At 36.5% G+C, this 12,358-nt stretch overlaps 1 protein-coding gene across 3 annotated transcripts in view; it reads left to right on the forward strand.

Annotated features, from left to right (window-relative positions):
* The window catches only part of LOC127434721 (rab effector MyRIP-like), a 190,719-nt gene that overhangs the window by 147,115 nt on the left and 31,246 nt on the right, over positions 1-12,358 (forward strand). The gene's annotated exons all lie outside the window — the stretch shown is intronic.

Here is a 12,358-nt window from a genome sequence, read left to right on the forward strand (position 1 = left end):
CCTAATGTCTGAAGTCTCTAATTCCAGTGAGCATGGGGGAGAGCAGCGGGGCACCGTAGCTGCTGGGGGTACCGACCCCCACGCACGGGGAACTGGCCTCGGTGGCGGGACTCCTCGCCTCCGCTGGGCAGGAACGGGCTCTGGAGAGAGAGCATTTTGAGATAATATTTCATTATTTTGAGAAAATATCTCAAAATTTAGATATAATATCTCAACATTGAGATAATATTGCATTATTCCAAGATAACCATTTCAAAATAATGACATAATATTTCAAATTATTGAGTTAGTATTCAGGGGTATTGCTTTTTTGAAGTGGCCACCTCGAGTATATATATATATATATATATATATAACCCTAACAACAGTTAGGGGGTAGAATACCTTTTCCCTTCCGGTGCGCGGGATTGCTGCTATGGCAAGAGCTATGGCTGTCTTTGCGTGCTGCACTTGATTGTTCTGGATAGACTACTTAAAATGTTCAAAATATTGAGATATTATCTCATAATAATGAGATTGGCTCAAAATAATTAGATATTGTCTCTAAATATTGTGATATTATCTCTGAATAATGACTTTTGTGCTGGACTTTTTTATTTATTTTTTTTTTTTTTTAATGTGGCAGAAACAGGCTTCCATATTTAATCGTTTTTACACAGTTTGTGATTTCAAAAACAGAATTAAGTTTTCTTCTCCTGTTGCTAGTAGTTAGGAGTTTGAAAGACTAGCAGGATTCTGACATTACAGTACATTAACTATAATGCAATCTATTTATACAGTCAGATCAGTGCATTTAACAAACCTTAATTTTTTCAGTCCACATTTCAACCGTTTTTTACAAGTTTATCTATAAGCAAAAATCCAGCAGTACTTCCATAACGTACCCTTTTATTTTTTTTTTATTTATTTTTTTTTTTCACGTAATAAAGTGGTTCAGTGAGGCATCGGTGCCAAAATAAAGTGGCTAAAAACCGCACCAGCGAAAATTTAAAGATGACATTATACAGGGGGCCTGGGTAGCTCAGTGGTAAAAGATGCCAGCTACCACCCCTGGAGTTCGCTAGCTAGCTAGTTAGAATCCCAGGGCGTGCTGAGTGACTCCAGCAAGGTCTCCTAAGCAACCAAATTGGCCCGGTTGCTAGGGAGGGTGGAGCCACATGGGGTAACCTCCTCGTGGTCGCTATAATGTGGTTCGTTCTCGGTGGGGCGTGTGGTGAGTTGAGCATGGATACCGAGGTGGATGGCGTGAAGCTTCCACAGGTGCTATGTCTCGTGGCAACGCGCTCAACAAGCTACGTGATAAGATGCGCAGGTTGGCGGTCTCAGACGCGGAGGCAGCTGGGATTCATCCTCCGCCACCCGGATTGAGGTGAATCACTACGTGACCACGAGGACTTAAAAGTGCATTGGGAATTGGGCATTCCAAAATGGATGAAAAAGGAAAAAATAAAAAAATAAAAAATAAAAAAAGATGACATATACAAATCATTAGACACAATATTAGATGGAAGACCTCACAACAAAGAAGACAATATTAAGCTTATTAAATGACTGCAAAAAAAAAATAGTGTAAGTGAAATCAATCAGAGGTGTGGTTTGCAGGATAAAAGTTAATTCATTTGAAATGTTTTAATGTAGGTTTCGTAATCGTAATTTTAATCATACACTTAAATATTGTATTAGCATCTATTGAGCTGTATAACAGTGAGTTAATTTAAACTTAAGCACAGCTTGTTAAAGTATATTGTTACACATGAAGTGTGCTTAAGTTCTGTCTAGTTACACTTTATTTTACAGTGATTAATACTATGCAATATTATGTAATTTTAATGTAATTATGAAGCTATTACATGTATTTAGTGATGTACTAGTGAGTTAATTTAAACGTAAGCACAGCTTGTTAAAGTATTTAGTTACACATGAAGTGTGCTTAAAAACTGTCTAGTTACACTTTATTTTACAGTGATTAATACAATGCAATATTGTGTAATTTTAATGTAATGTCAAGTTTATTTTTAAAGCACATTTTGTACAAGTGCTGTACAATATCATGCATGAGAAAAGCAGATAAAATAGACAATAAAAAACCAACCAGGAAAAAGAAAAGTGAAAAAAATAAAAAATAAAAAAATAAAATCAAACACACCAAAACAAAGGATTCAAGGTTAAAAGCCAATGAAAATGGATAGGTTTTAAGCATAGATTTAAAAATGGATAGAAATGGAGAGGTTATGTGACGCCATGCAAGGGGCAGACGTGTGAGCGACGAGCTCTGCGCACTTTGCTAAATTTTTGATTATTTTCATGTTATAATCTGGTGAATTTTGATACACCCAGTTACACATTTGCTGGAGACATTAAAAGACACTTACGTGTTCAGGACGAAAGCCCTGACAGGCCTACAGACCGGGGACTCGATTTGGATGGTGCGGTGGGAGAGGAGATCCAGCGTCAGTTGTCCAACATATCGGTGATGTTGACGAAGATTCTTGCTGACTTGGAGGATCTCGCTGTAATACGTTGATCGATTACGGTGATGGAAACAAAATTCTCTGAGCTAGTTACAAGAGTGACTGATGTTGAGAGTTGAATACATTTTTTTGAATCTTTGGAGAGGGAATTAACTGCTAATCCGCCCGCGACCAAAGTTGATTTGGAACATCTCCTTGAAAAGCTTGAAGATCTTGAGAATAGAAGCCGCAGGAATAACGTTCGAATTGTTGGAATTCCTGAGCATGAGGAGGGCAGAGATATGGTGAAATTCCTAGACAAGCTTTTCCAGAGTCTGCTCGACATAACAGGCCACAAGCTGGAAATCGAGCGTGCTCACAAAGTCCCAGCTCACAGATTTGTTGAGGGAGACAGGCCCCGACCGATTCTGGCCAGATTTCTGAGATCATCCGATAAAGATCTTGTGTTGCGCCAGGCGAGGAGCAAAGGGAAGCTTTCTTGGAAGAACCATAATATTTTCTTGTTCCCGGACTTTGTGAACTCGACAAGAGAGAAACGCAATCAGTTAAATTTTCTCACAAATTTGTGAGGCAAAATTGCGCAATCTGATGGCAAAGTTGTCATGGGGGCTTGTGGGCATACATGGACCTTTTGAGTTTAGAGGGATTGTCGCCGGTTGGCGCTGTCGTGCGTGGGGTTAATGTGCACGTTATTCTTTTTTCTGTTTGTTTTGTTCGGGGGGAAGTTCGGTGGTTTGTTTGTTTCACTAATGGGGAATGTGGTCTGTATAATTTTGTTTTTGACACACAATTTATTTTGTCTATTATATCAAAATGTCAAATGTTAATATGAGTGTACTATCTCTCTCCACATGGAATGTAAATGGGTTGGGGCACCCCATAAAAAGAAGAAAAGTTATTACTTTTCTTAAACGTAAGAAATATGATGTAGTGTTTCTTCAAGAAACACATCTCTCCCCGCAGGAAGCTGAAAGATTTGGGAAGATATGGGGTGAACATTTTTTTTAGTACTGGCTCAAGTAAGAGCAAGGGAGTCATTATATTGGTAAATAAACATTCACAATTCAAATGTCTCAAACAGATTAAAGATAAATTAGGAAGAGTAATTATAGTTTTAGCTGAAATTCAAGGGCAAAGGTTGATTTTGGCTCATATATACGCACCTAACACTGATGATCAAGGCTTTTTTATAGATCTTGAAGGGATGTTGCAAACTGCTGGCACCCCTCATGATATAATATTGGGAGAAGACTTTAATCTTTTGATGGACTCAGTCCTTGATCACAGTGAAGCAAAAATGTGTAAACCCCCTAGAGCAACACTGACGCTTCACAGGATGTGTAAAAATCTTGGTCTTATGGATATTTGGAGACTTTTGAACCCATCTGGTAGGGACTATACATTTTTTTCATCAGTCCATAAGATTTATTCTAGAATAGATTTTTTTTTTATATGCAAATCCCTCATTTCATCTGTTGTTGATTGCTCAATTGGAAACATTTAATCTCAGATCACGCCCTGGTGAGTTTAGAGGTGTTGCCACATATAGAGAAAAAGAAATCATATAGTTGGTGCCTTAATGTGTCCCTTTTGCAAAATCCTGATTTCCAACAAATGTTAAAGACTGAAATCAATGTTTATATGGAGACCAACTGGTCCTCAGTATCCTCTGTGGGCGTGGCTTGGGAGGCACTTAAGGCAGTTCTTAGGGGTCGGATCAGTATGCTTCATTCATCAAAAAATCCAAAGCACGAGAACTTGTGGAGTTGGAAGGAAATATTAAAAGTGCAGAGGCAGAGCTGAAGTGCTGTATGTCAGCTGATGGCCTCAGAGAATTGACCCGATTGAAATATAGATATAATACTATTTTGTCGCGGAAAGTGGAGTTTTGGTTATTCAGGGCAAGACAGTCATACTTTGAATCGAGTGACAAAGCAGGGAAGCTTTTGGCTAGAGAGGGTCTTTTTCTATCATTCTCTCAGTGAAATCTGCTGGTGGTGAAATTTTTACTTCAGCTAGTGATATTAATAATGTCTTTAAAGAATTCTTTATAGTTCCACGTCTTCGTCTATTGATGAAGATATTAGAAACTTTGTGGAACCATTAGATCTTCTTAAACTGACGAATAAGCAAAAAACTCTCTTGATTCTGAGATAACCCTGGAGGAGCTTGACGAGGTAATTAAGTCCCTACCTACTGGCAAGGCTCCGGGGCCAGATGGTTTTGCCGCAAATTTTTTTAGATCTTATGCTACAGAACTGGCTCCACTTTTGTTAGAAGTTTATACTGAATCATTAAAGAATGGAAAGCTTCCTCCAACCATGACACAAGCCCGGATCAGTCTGATTCTTAAACAGGACAAAGATCCAAGCGAGTGTAAAAGTTACCATCCAATCTCCCTGATCCAACTAGATGTAAAAATATTGTCAAAAATTTTGGCTAATCGATGAAGTAAAGTTATGACATCACTTATACATATAGATCAGGTGGGATTTATTCGGGGCCATAGCTCTTCTGATAACATCAAGTGTCTCATCAATATCATGTGGTCAGTAGCGAATGATCGATCTCCGATCGCTGCCATCTCACTTGATGCCAAAAAGGCGTTTGATATGGTAGAATGGGATAATCTTTTTAAGATTTTGGAAATTCGGGAGTACATTTATTGGTTGGATTAAGTTACTTTACAGACACCCTGTAGCAGCGGTACAAACAAATGGATTAATTTCAGATTATTTTACTCTGAATAGGGGCACTCGGCAGGGCTGCCCTCTTTTCCCATTATTGTTCTGTCTTGCCCTGGAACCATTAGCAGCCGCGATAGGAAAGGAGGATGATTTTCCAGGGGTGGTTGTGGGAGGTTTGGCGCAAAAGCTTCTGCTTTACGCAGATGATATTTTATTATTTGTCTCTGAACCTACTAGATCTATGCCTTGCCTCCACAGAATTATTAATTCCTTTTCCAAGTTCTCAGGATACAAAGTCAATTGGTCTAAATCCGAAGCTTTGGCTCTGTACAGCATACTGCCCAGTAACGGCTTTTTAGCCGGGCGCCTTCCAATGGCCCAAACAGGGCATTAAGTATTTGGGGATTTTATTCCCAGCAAATTTGTCTGATTTATTTAGTGTTAATTTTTACCCTTTAATAAAAATGTTTTCGAGCGATGTGAGCAGGTGGGCTTCATTACATTTATCGATGATTGGGAAGGTTAATGTTATTAAAATTTTGGATTTTGTATTCCAAAATTTAACTACCTGCTACAATCTCTCCCTGTAGATGTCCCCCTCTCTTATTTAAAGGAATTTGATAGCATAACGAAGTCCTTCATTTGGAATGGTAAACATCCCAGATTGCATTTTAATAAGTTACATAGGCTGATAGACAAAGGAGGGATAGGCCTACCCAAGATTTTGTTTTATTTTAAATGTTGATTTATATATATATATATATATATATAATGTTTACATTTCATTGCTAGTGTATGATTTATTAAAAAATGTTAATTACAAAAAAAAAAATGGATAGAAATGGAGCAATTCTGAAATGTACCGTCAGGCTGTTCCAGCTTAGCACGATCACTTCTTTGCTTCAGTCTGGATCTGGAAACAGAGAGCAATCCGAGATCCCCAGATCTAAGAGTTCTAGACGGATTGTGTGGGTGCAATAAATCGGAGAGATATTGTGGCGCCTGGTTATTTAATGATTTAAAAACAAATAATAGAATTTTAAAATCAATTCTGTATCTAACCGGCAACCACTGCAGTGAAGCTAAAATTGGAGTGATGTGTTCCTATTTGCATCTGCCCTTCAGAAGTCTGGCTGCAGCGTTTTGGACCATTTGAAGACAAGAGAGAGATGATTGATTTACTCCAATATAGAGGGAGTTACAGTAATCTAAGAATGACGAAATAAAGGCATGAATCACTTTTTCAAAGTTCCTCATGGAAAGAAAAGGTTTTACTTTCGTTAAAAGTCATAAATGAAAGAAACTCAATCAACAAGAAGCCTAAATTCTTCACGCATGATGTAGTATAATTAAAAATTACATACATTTTTACAGTCTTCATGTCCAAACAAAATAACTTCAGTTTTGTTTGCATTCAAATAAAAAAACAAAATTGTGTCAGCCATGATTTTAATTCCTTTAGGCAGGTTAATAGCGGCTCTAGGGCATATTTGTCATTACGCTTCAGTGGAAGATAGATTTGGGTGTCGTTAGCATAGCAGTGAAGAAACACTCCATATTTATTAAGAATAGAGCCCATAGGAAGCATATATAGTGAAAAAAAAATGGGGGCAAGAATTGAGCCCTGTGGCACACCACAAAAGAAATGCGCTGCAGAGGATGTAGACTGACCAAGACAGACAGACAACCTTCTATTGGTTAGATAGGACCGAAACCATTTTAGAACTGTAACATGAATACCAGCACAGAGCTCCAAGTGGGAGATAAGTATATTGTGATCAACCATATCGAACGCTGAGGTAAGATCTAAAAGAACCAAAGCCATAGAGTCCCCAGAATCCGCCGCTAATAAGATATTATTTGAAACTCTTAATAGAGCAGATTTGGTACTGTGAAGTGTTTTAAAGCCAGACTGGAATATTTCATGGAGTTTCATAACAAAGTTCGGGAGGAGCATGTTCATTTAATCCGACCAATCTCATCGCCAGAGTAAGCATATATAAACAGCTGCTTACCTCCATGGTGGCGACGATTCTTCTGGCATCCCTCCATCCACCCCATCTCCTCCATCAACTCATCAATAACTCTATGAGTCCAGGGGGGTATTCGAGCTCGGGTTAAGTCTCGAGCCTCGAGCCCTCCTCCAGGGACAGCGAGACAAACTCGTTTACACTATCCTAACTACAGGATTACATTAACTTGCGAACTACTGAAATGTATGGAGTTAGTGCTCAAAAAGGTCTGTAGTTGGATTAATACCACTTTCTCCTAAATTTTAGATATAAAAGGCAAATTAGAAATGGGTCTGAAATTAACTAGGGTTTAACTAGCAAGTTTAAGGTAATCAGGTACAGTTCCAGTTCTAAGACACTTATTGATGATAGTCAGAAGACCGGGCCCAACGGTGTCAAAGATTTGTTTAAGGAAGCATGAGGGAATAACATTTTGAGGACAAAAGGTGGGCTTTAAATGTTCAATAATTTCTTTGAGGGTCTGGAGTGAGATAGATTCAAACTCACTCCATGAAGCAGGGCAGTTTGGAGTCTCGGACAGGTCATAAACAGAAGGTGAGATCTGTTATATCATAACAGTGATCTTGTCAACAAAAAAATTAAGAAAACTTTCATGGAGAGAAACTGATGTCTCAGGAGAGACATTTACAGATGGATTAATAACAGAATTTATGGTAGAAAAAAAGATTTTAAGTCTATGACAATTTTTTGTAATGATCTCTGAGAAATGTTTAGACTTTGCAGCCTTAACGGATTTCTGAAAAGCAAACAGTGAGTCCCTCAATTTAATAGGACACTTGAAATGTGTCTTTTTTCTATTTGCGTTCCTTTGCTATCACTTTTCTGTATTCAGACAGTAATTATGAAGCTATTACATGTATTCAGCTGTGTACTAGAGAGCTCATTTAAATGTATGCATAGCTTGTTAATGTGTGCAGTTACACATGAAGTACACTTAAGTACAGTCTATATACACTTTATTTTACAGTGATTAATACTATGTAATATTGAGTAATTATAATGTAATTATGAAGCTATTACATGTATTCAGCTGTGTACAAGTGAGTTAATTTAAACTTAAGCTCAGCTTTTTAAGGTATGTAGTTACACATGAAGTACACTTAAGTACAGTCTATATACACTTTATTTTACAGTGATTAATACTATGTAATATTGAGTAATTTTAATTTTATAATTAAGCTATTGCATGTATTCAGCGATATACTAGTGAGTTAATTTAAATTTAAGTACAGCTTGTTAAGGTATGTAGTTACACATGAAGTATACTTAAGTACAGTCATGATCACATAACTTAGTGTATTATTCTTTTTAATGCTTTACTTTGATATTTCAGTGTTTATTACCGTACTTGTATAGTGAATTCAGTCAATGCCAGAGGAGACTGAAAAACATACACTTAAATGCATCTTGACACACTTTATGGGGCATAACACTTGATTACTTTTTAAAAAGAGTGAGTATGAAGCCATTACTTGCATTCTGCTGTGTAATAGTGTGCTAACATGTTATTATTTTTGATTCTCTGTCTCTAGACTGACAGGCTGGTGGAATTTCAGTGTAGGACTATTTGCCTAATATCAGTAATTGTGTGTGTGTGTGTGTGTGTGAGTGTGTGTGTGTGTGTGTGTGTGTGTGTGTGTGTGTGTGTGTATTTTTTCTTCAGATATATTTTCTACTTGGAACAAAATGCAACAGTTATACAGTAAAAAACAGTTTTGAGAACCTGACTTATGCCCATACACACAATAGACCAGTGCTGCTTAGAATTTATGTGGAAATCACATGTACAAAAGGTAATAATCTTAAAATAATTTAAGATTTGTCTGTTCCATGCATGTAACAAGATCTTCCTATTACACAAATAGGTATGTAGTAAGACTGGCCTGTTACACACATGTAATAATACATGTCTATTACACTTAAATAATTACAATGTGTAAGTACATGCTGTTCCATAACTTAATTACATATACATGTTGTTCCATGTTATTAAATTATTTAGTACTCTGTACTCACTTGTGTAATTACACTGTAACAGGGACACTAAAATAATGTGATAACAAACGAGTATTTGGGTAACACTATACAATAATTTTCCATTTGTTAACAACATTAGCTAACATGAACTAACAATGAAAAATACTTTTACAGCATTTATTATTTATAAATGATTTATTAATGCTTTATTATCATTAAAAAAGATAATAAATGCTGCAAAAAAAAATATATATATATATATATATATATATATATATATATATATATATATATTTTAATTGTTCATGTTAGCTAATGTTGTTAATAAATGGAACCTTGTTACCAGTATTTGAAAATCAGACAAAAAAACAAAGTTACAAGACAATGTACTTAACGTTTTTAATGTGGAACTTCAATCCCATGAAGCATTGTAAACAGGGCAGACTGGGACTAAAAAGTGGCCCTGGATTTTCTGGACTGGAGCGACCCACTACAACCGGCCTGCAACACACTACACCATAACTCACCAGCTCAGTGATTTCATTTTCCGGCGCAAATCACAACTGGGCGTGGGTGGGAGTGTTTGCGCTATCTGTGGGTGGATGCACGCAAACTGTGGGTGTATTGCATGTCAATAAAGTGCAATTTATTGAGAACTGAGGTCATTGTGCTGACGATTTAGGAGCACATCTGTTTTCAGTGCAAAGACTAAACTCAGTTCCTACATTTGCTGTTTGGAGATTCCACCAGCAGGTGGAAAAAGTTCAAGTCCAAACTCTGAAAATACAGTGAAACATCAAATTATGTCCTTGTTTATATTTACAATTGTATTTATGATCTTATTTGTATTAATATTTTTTCACCTGTTGTCATAGAGTAATTTATTAAGTATTTGCAGAAGAGGCTGGTGGAAGAAGCTGGAGAGGGTAGAATGTTTGGATTTTACGGGATGTGGTTGTTTTGGATTTTTTGCTGCTTTTAGCGCTAGCTCTCTTAAAATAGGTCCCCTAGTCTAAAAATGCCTTAAAGCTAAAGCATTTAATTTCAGCATCACTAGCGCCACCAAACGGAATAAAGTGGCGGAATGACTGTATCCCCAATTGTAAATTAGCTTTTGTTTGTGTTCTGTTTCTTCCTGTAGACCAATATTCTGTTGAAATCCCTAAAATATCCATAAAAATGTGTTGTGGTAACCTCAAGCTTTCTGTAGAGCATCTCCTTTGCACAGGTCTTTTAGTATCAAGCGCTCTGTGCATGTTTAGGATCTGGCAAATAAGTGAATGGATGTGAATGTTTTAGCTCGGTTAGTTTGTGTGTGTGTGTGTGTGTGTGTGTGTGTGTGTATCCTGAGATAACCCAGTGAGTCAGTGACCTTGATGTGTGTGTATGCTTGTGAAGTGTCTGTGAGCTGTAGGGAATATGACTCATTCATACCCTAAAACACTGTGTGTGTGCTTATAAATAAGAGAGAGGGAGAGTAATGTACATAGAAATAGTGAAAGTGTGATGCGTATGTATTTGCTTAAAAAAATGCTTTGAATGGGTTACACCAATATGTTTATTTTTGTGGTTTGTGTGTTTGTACACAGCTACTGTTACTAAGTTAGTCTATTATAATTATATTCAGCTTTATATAAAACCAATCGAAGACAATCTGTGTAAATTTGTTTTGTTTTTTTGGTGTTGCGGCATGTGCGTGTGTGAGGATGTGTGCATGCATGGATATGAACTGTCATTCGCTAAATTAACTCATTTGAATTCACAGTGTTTCTAAATTGAAAGCTATTTTATAGACGTGGTGTGTGAGTGACAGTCCCTAAGCTTTGAGCCAGACTCCCTTTAAATGCATTAGTGTGGGTGGAAAGCAGTGAACTCAGCTCATGAGTTGATATAATTTCTGAGGATAATATCCTGTGGTCTGTTTCACTCTGGCTGCTAGGAAGTAAGGTGTGATGTTCTTGTTAGTGCCCAGCTCTGTAGGTCCATACAATGCTAGTAAATGTGTGCCAAAATTTTGACTCTCCAAAAAGCACATAAAGGCATTATAAAAGTAATCCATACGACTCAAGTGTTTTAATCCATATTTTCTGAAGCGATGTGATAGGTGTGGTTGAGAAACAAATCAATATTTAAGTCCTTTTTTGCTATAAATTCTTCTCCCTGCCCAGCAGGGGGTGATATGCATGAAAAATGTGAATCACCATAAACACAAGAAGAAGAATGGGAAAGTTAAAGTGGAAATTGACTGAGCAGGGAGGAGAATTTATAGTAAAAATGGACTTAAATATTGGTCTGTTTCTCACTCACACCTATCATATAACTTCTGAAGACATAGATTTAACTATTTAACCACTGGAGTCATATGGATTACTTTTATACTGATTTATGTGATTTTTGGAGCTTCAACATTTTGGCACCCATTCACTTGCATTGTATGGACCAAAAGAGCTGAGAAATTCCTCTAAAACTCTTCATATGAGTTCAACAGATGAAAGAAAGTCATACACATCTGGGATGGTATGAGGGTGAGTAAATGATGAGAGAATTTTCATTTTTGGGTGAACTTACCTTTTAATTGATAAATAAAAAATAATTATGGCATTTCTTTTGAAAATATCCTCACTATTCAACATTTTTCACAACTGCCTAATTTTTTGGCATAGTACTGTATGTAATGCATTTAGAGCTGTCAATCAATCAATAAAAGAAATGTATATTATTACATTTAAATTTAGATTTATATAATTTATATATATTGAAAAATATATAAAAATATATATTTTTTAAATGATATATTGTCTACAGACTAATCCTAACAACCGCTTAAAACATTTAGCAATTTTTTTATTTTATTTATTCTATTATTATTTTCTTTCATTATTTATTACGTTTTATCAGATTTAGCTCAGATTTGGGGAGAAATTTGTATTTATTTCCAACTATCTACACACACACAGTGTGATCCCTGGAATCCTCATGATGTTTTGTCTCAGACATTTCTCATCAGCCTTATCAGCAATATATTGATCCTTTGTCAGTACATTACAAGCCTGAAAATATAAAAGATCATTACATCCCATAATGTCATGCTCTAAATCTTTCCCAGAATATAAGGAAGCATGAAACTTTGACATTTAAAGAGGAATGGAGAGGGGGGAATTTTAGATCAGCCCCCCAGCCACTTTAAACC

Source organism: Myxocyprinus asiaticus, chromosome 44, assembly GCF_019703515.2.
Source record: "Myxocyprinus asiaticus isolate MX2 ecotype Aquarium Trade chromosome 44, UBuf_Myxa_2, whole genome shotgun sequence".
In the NCBI taxonomy this organism is placed as follows: domain Eukaryota; kingdom Metazoa; phylum Chordata; class Actinopteri; order Cypriniformes; family Catostomidae; genus Myxocyprinus; species Myxocyprinus asiaticus.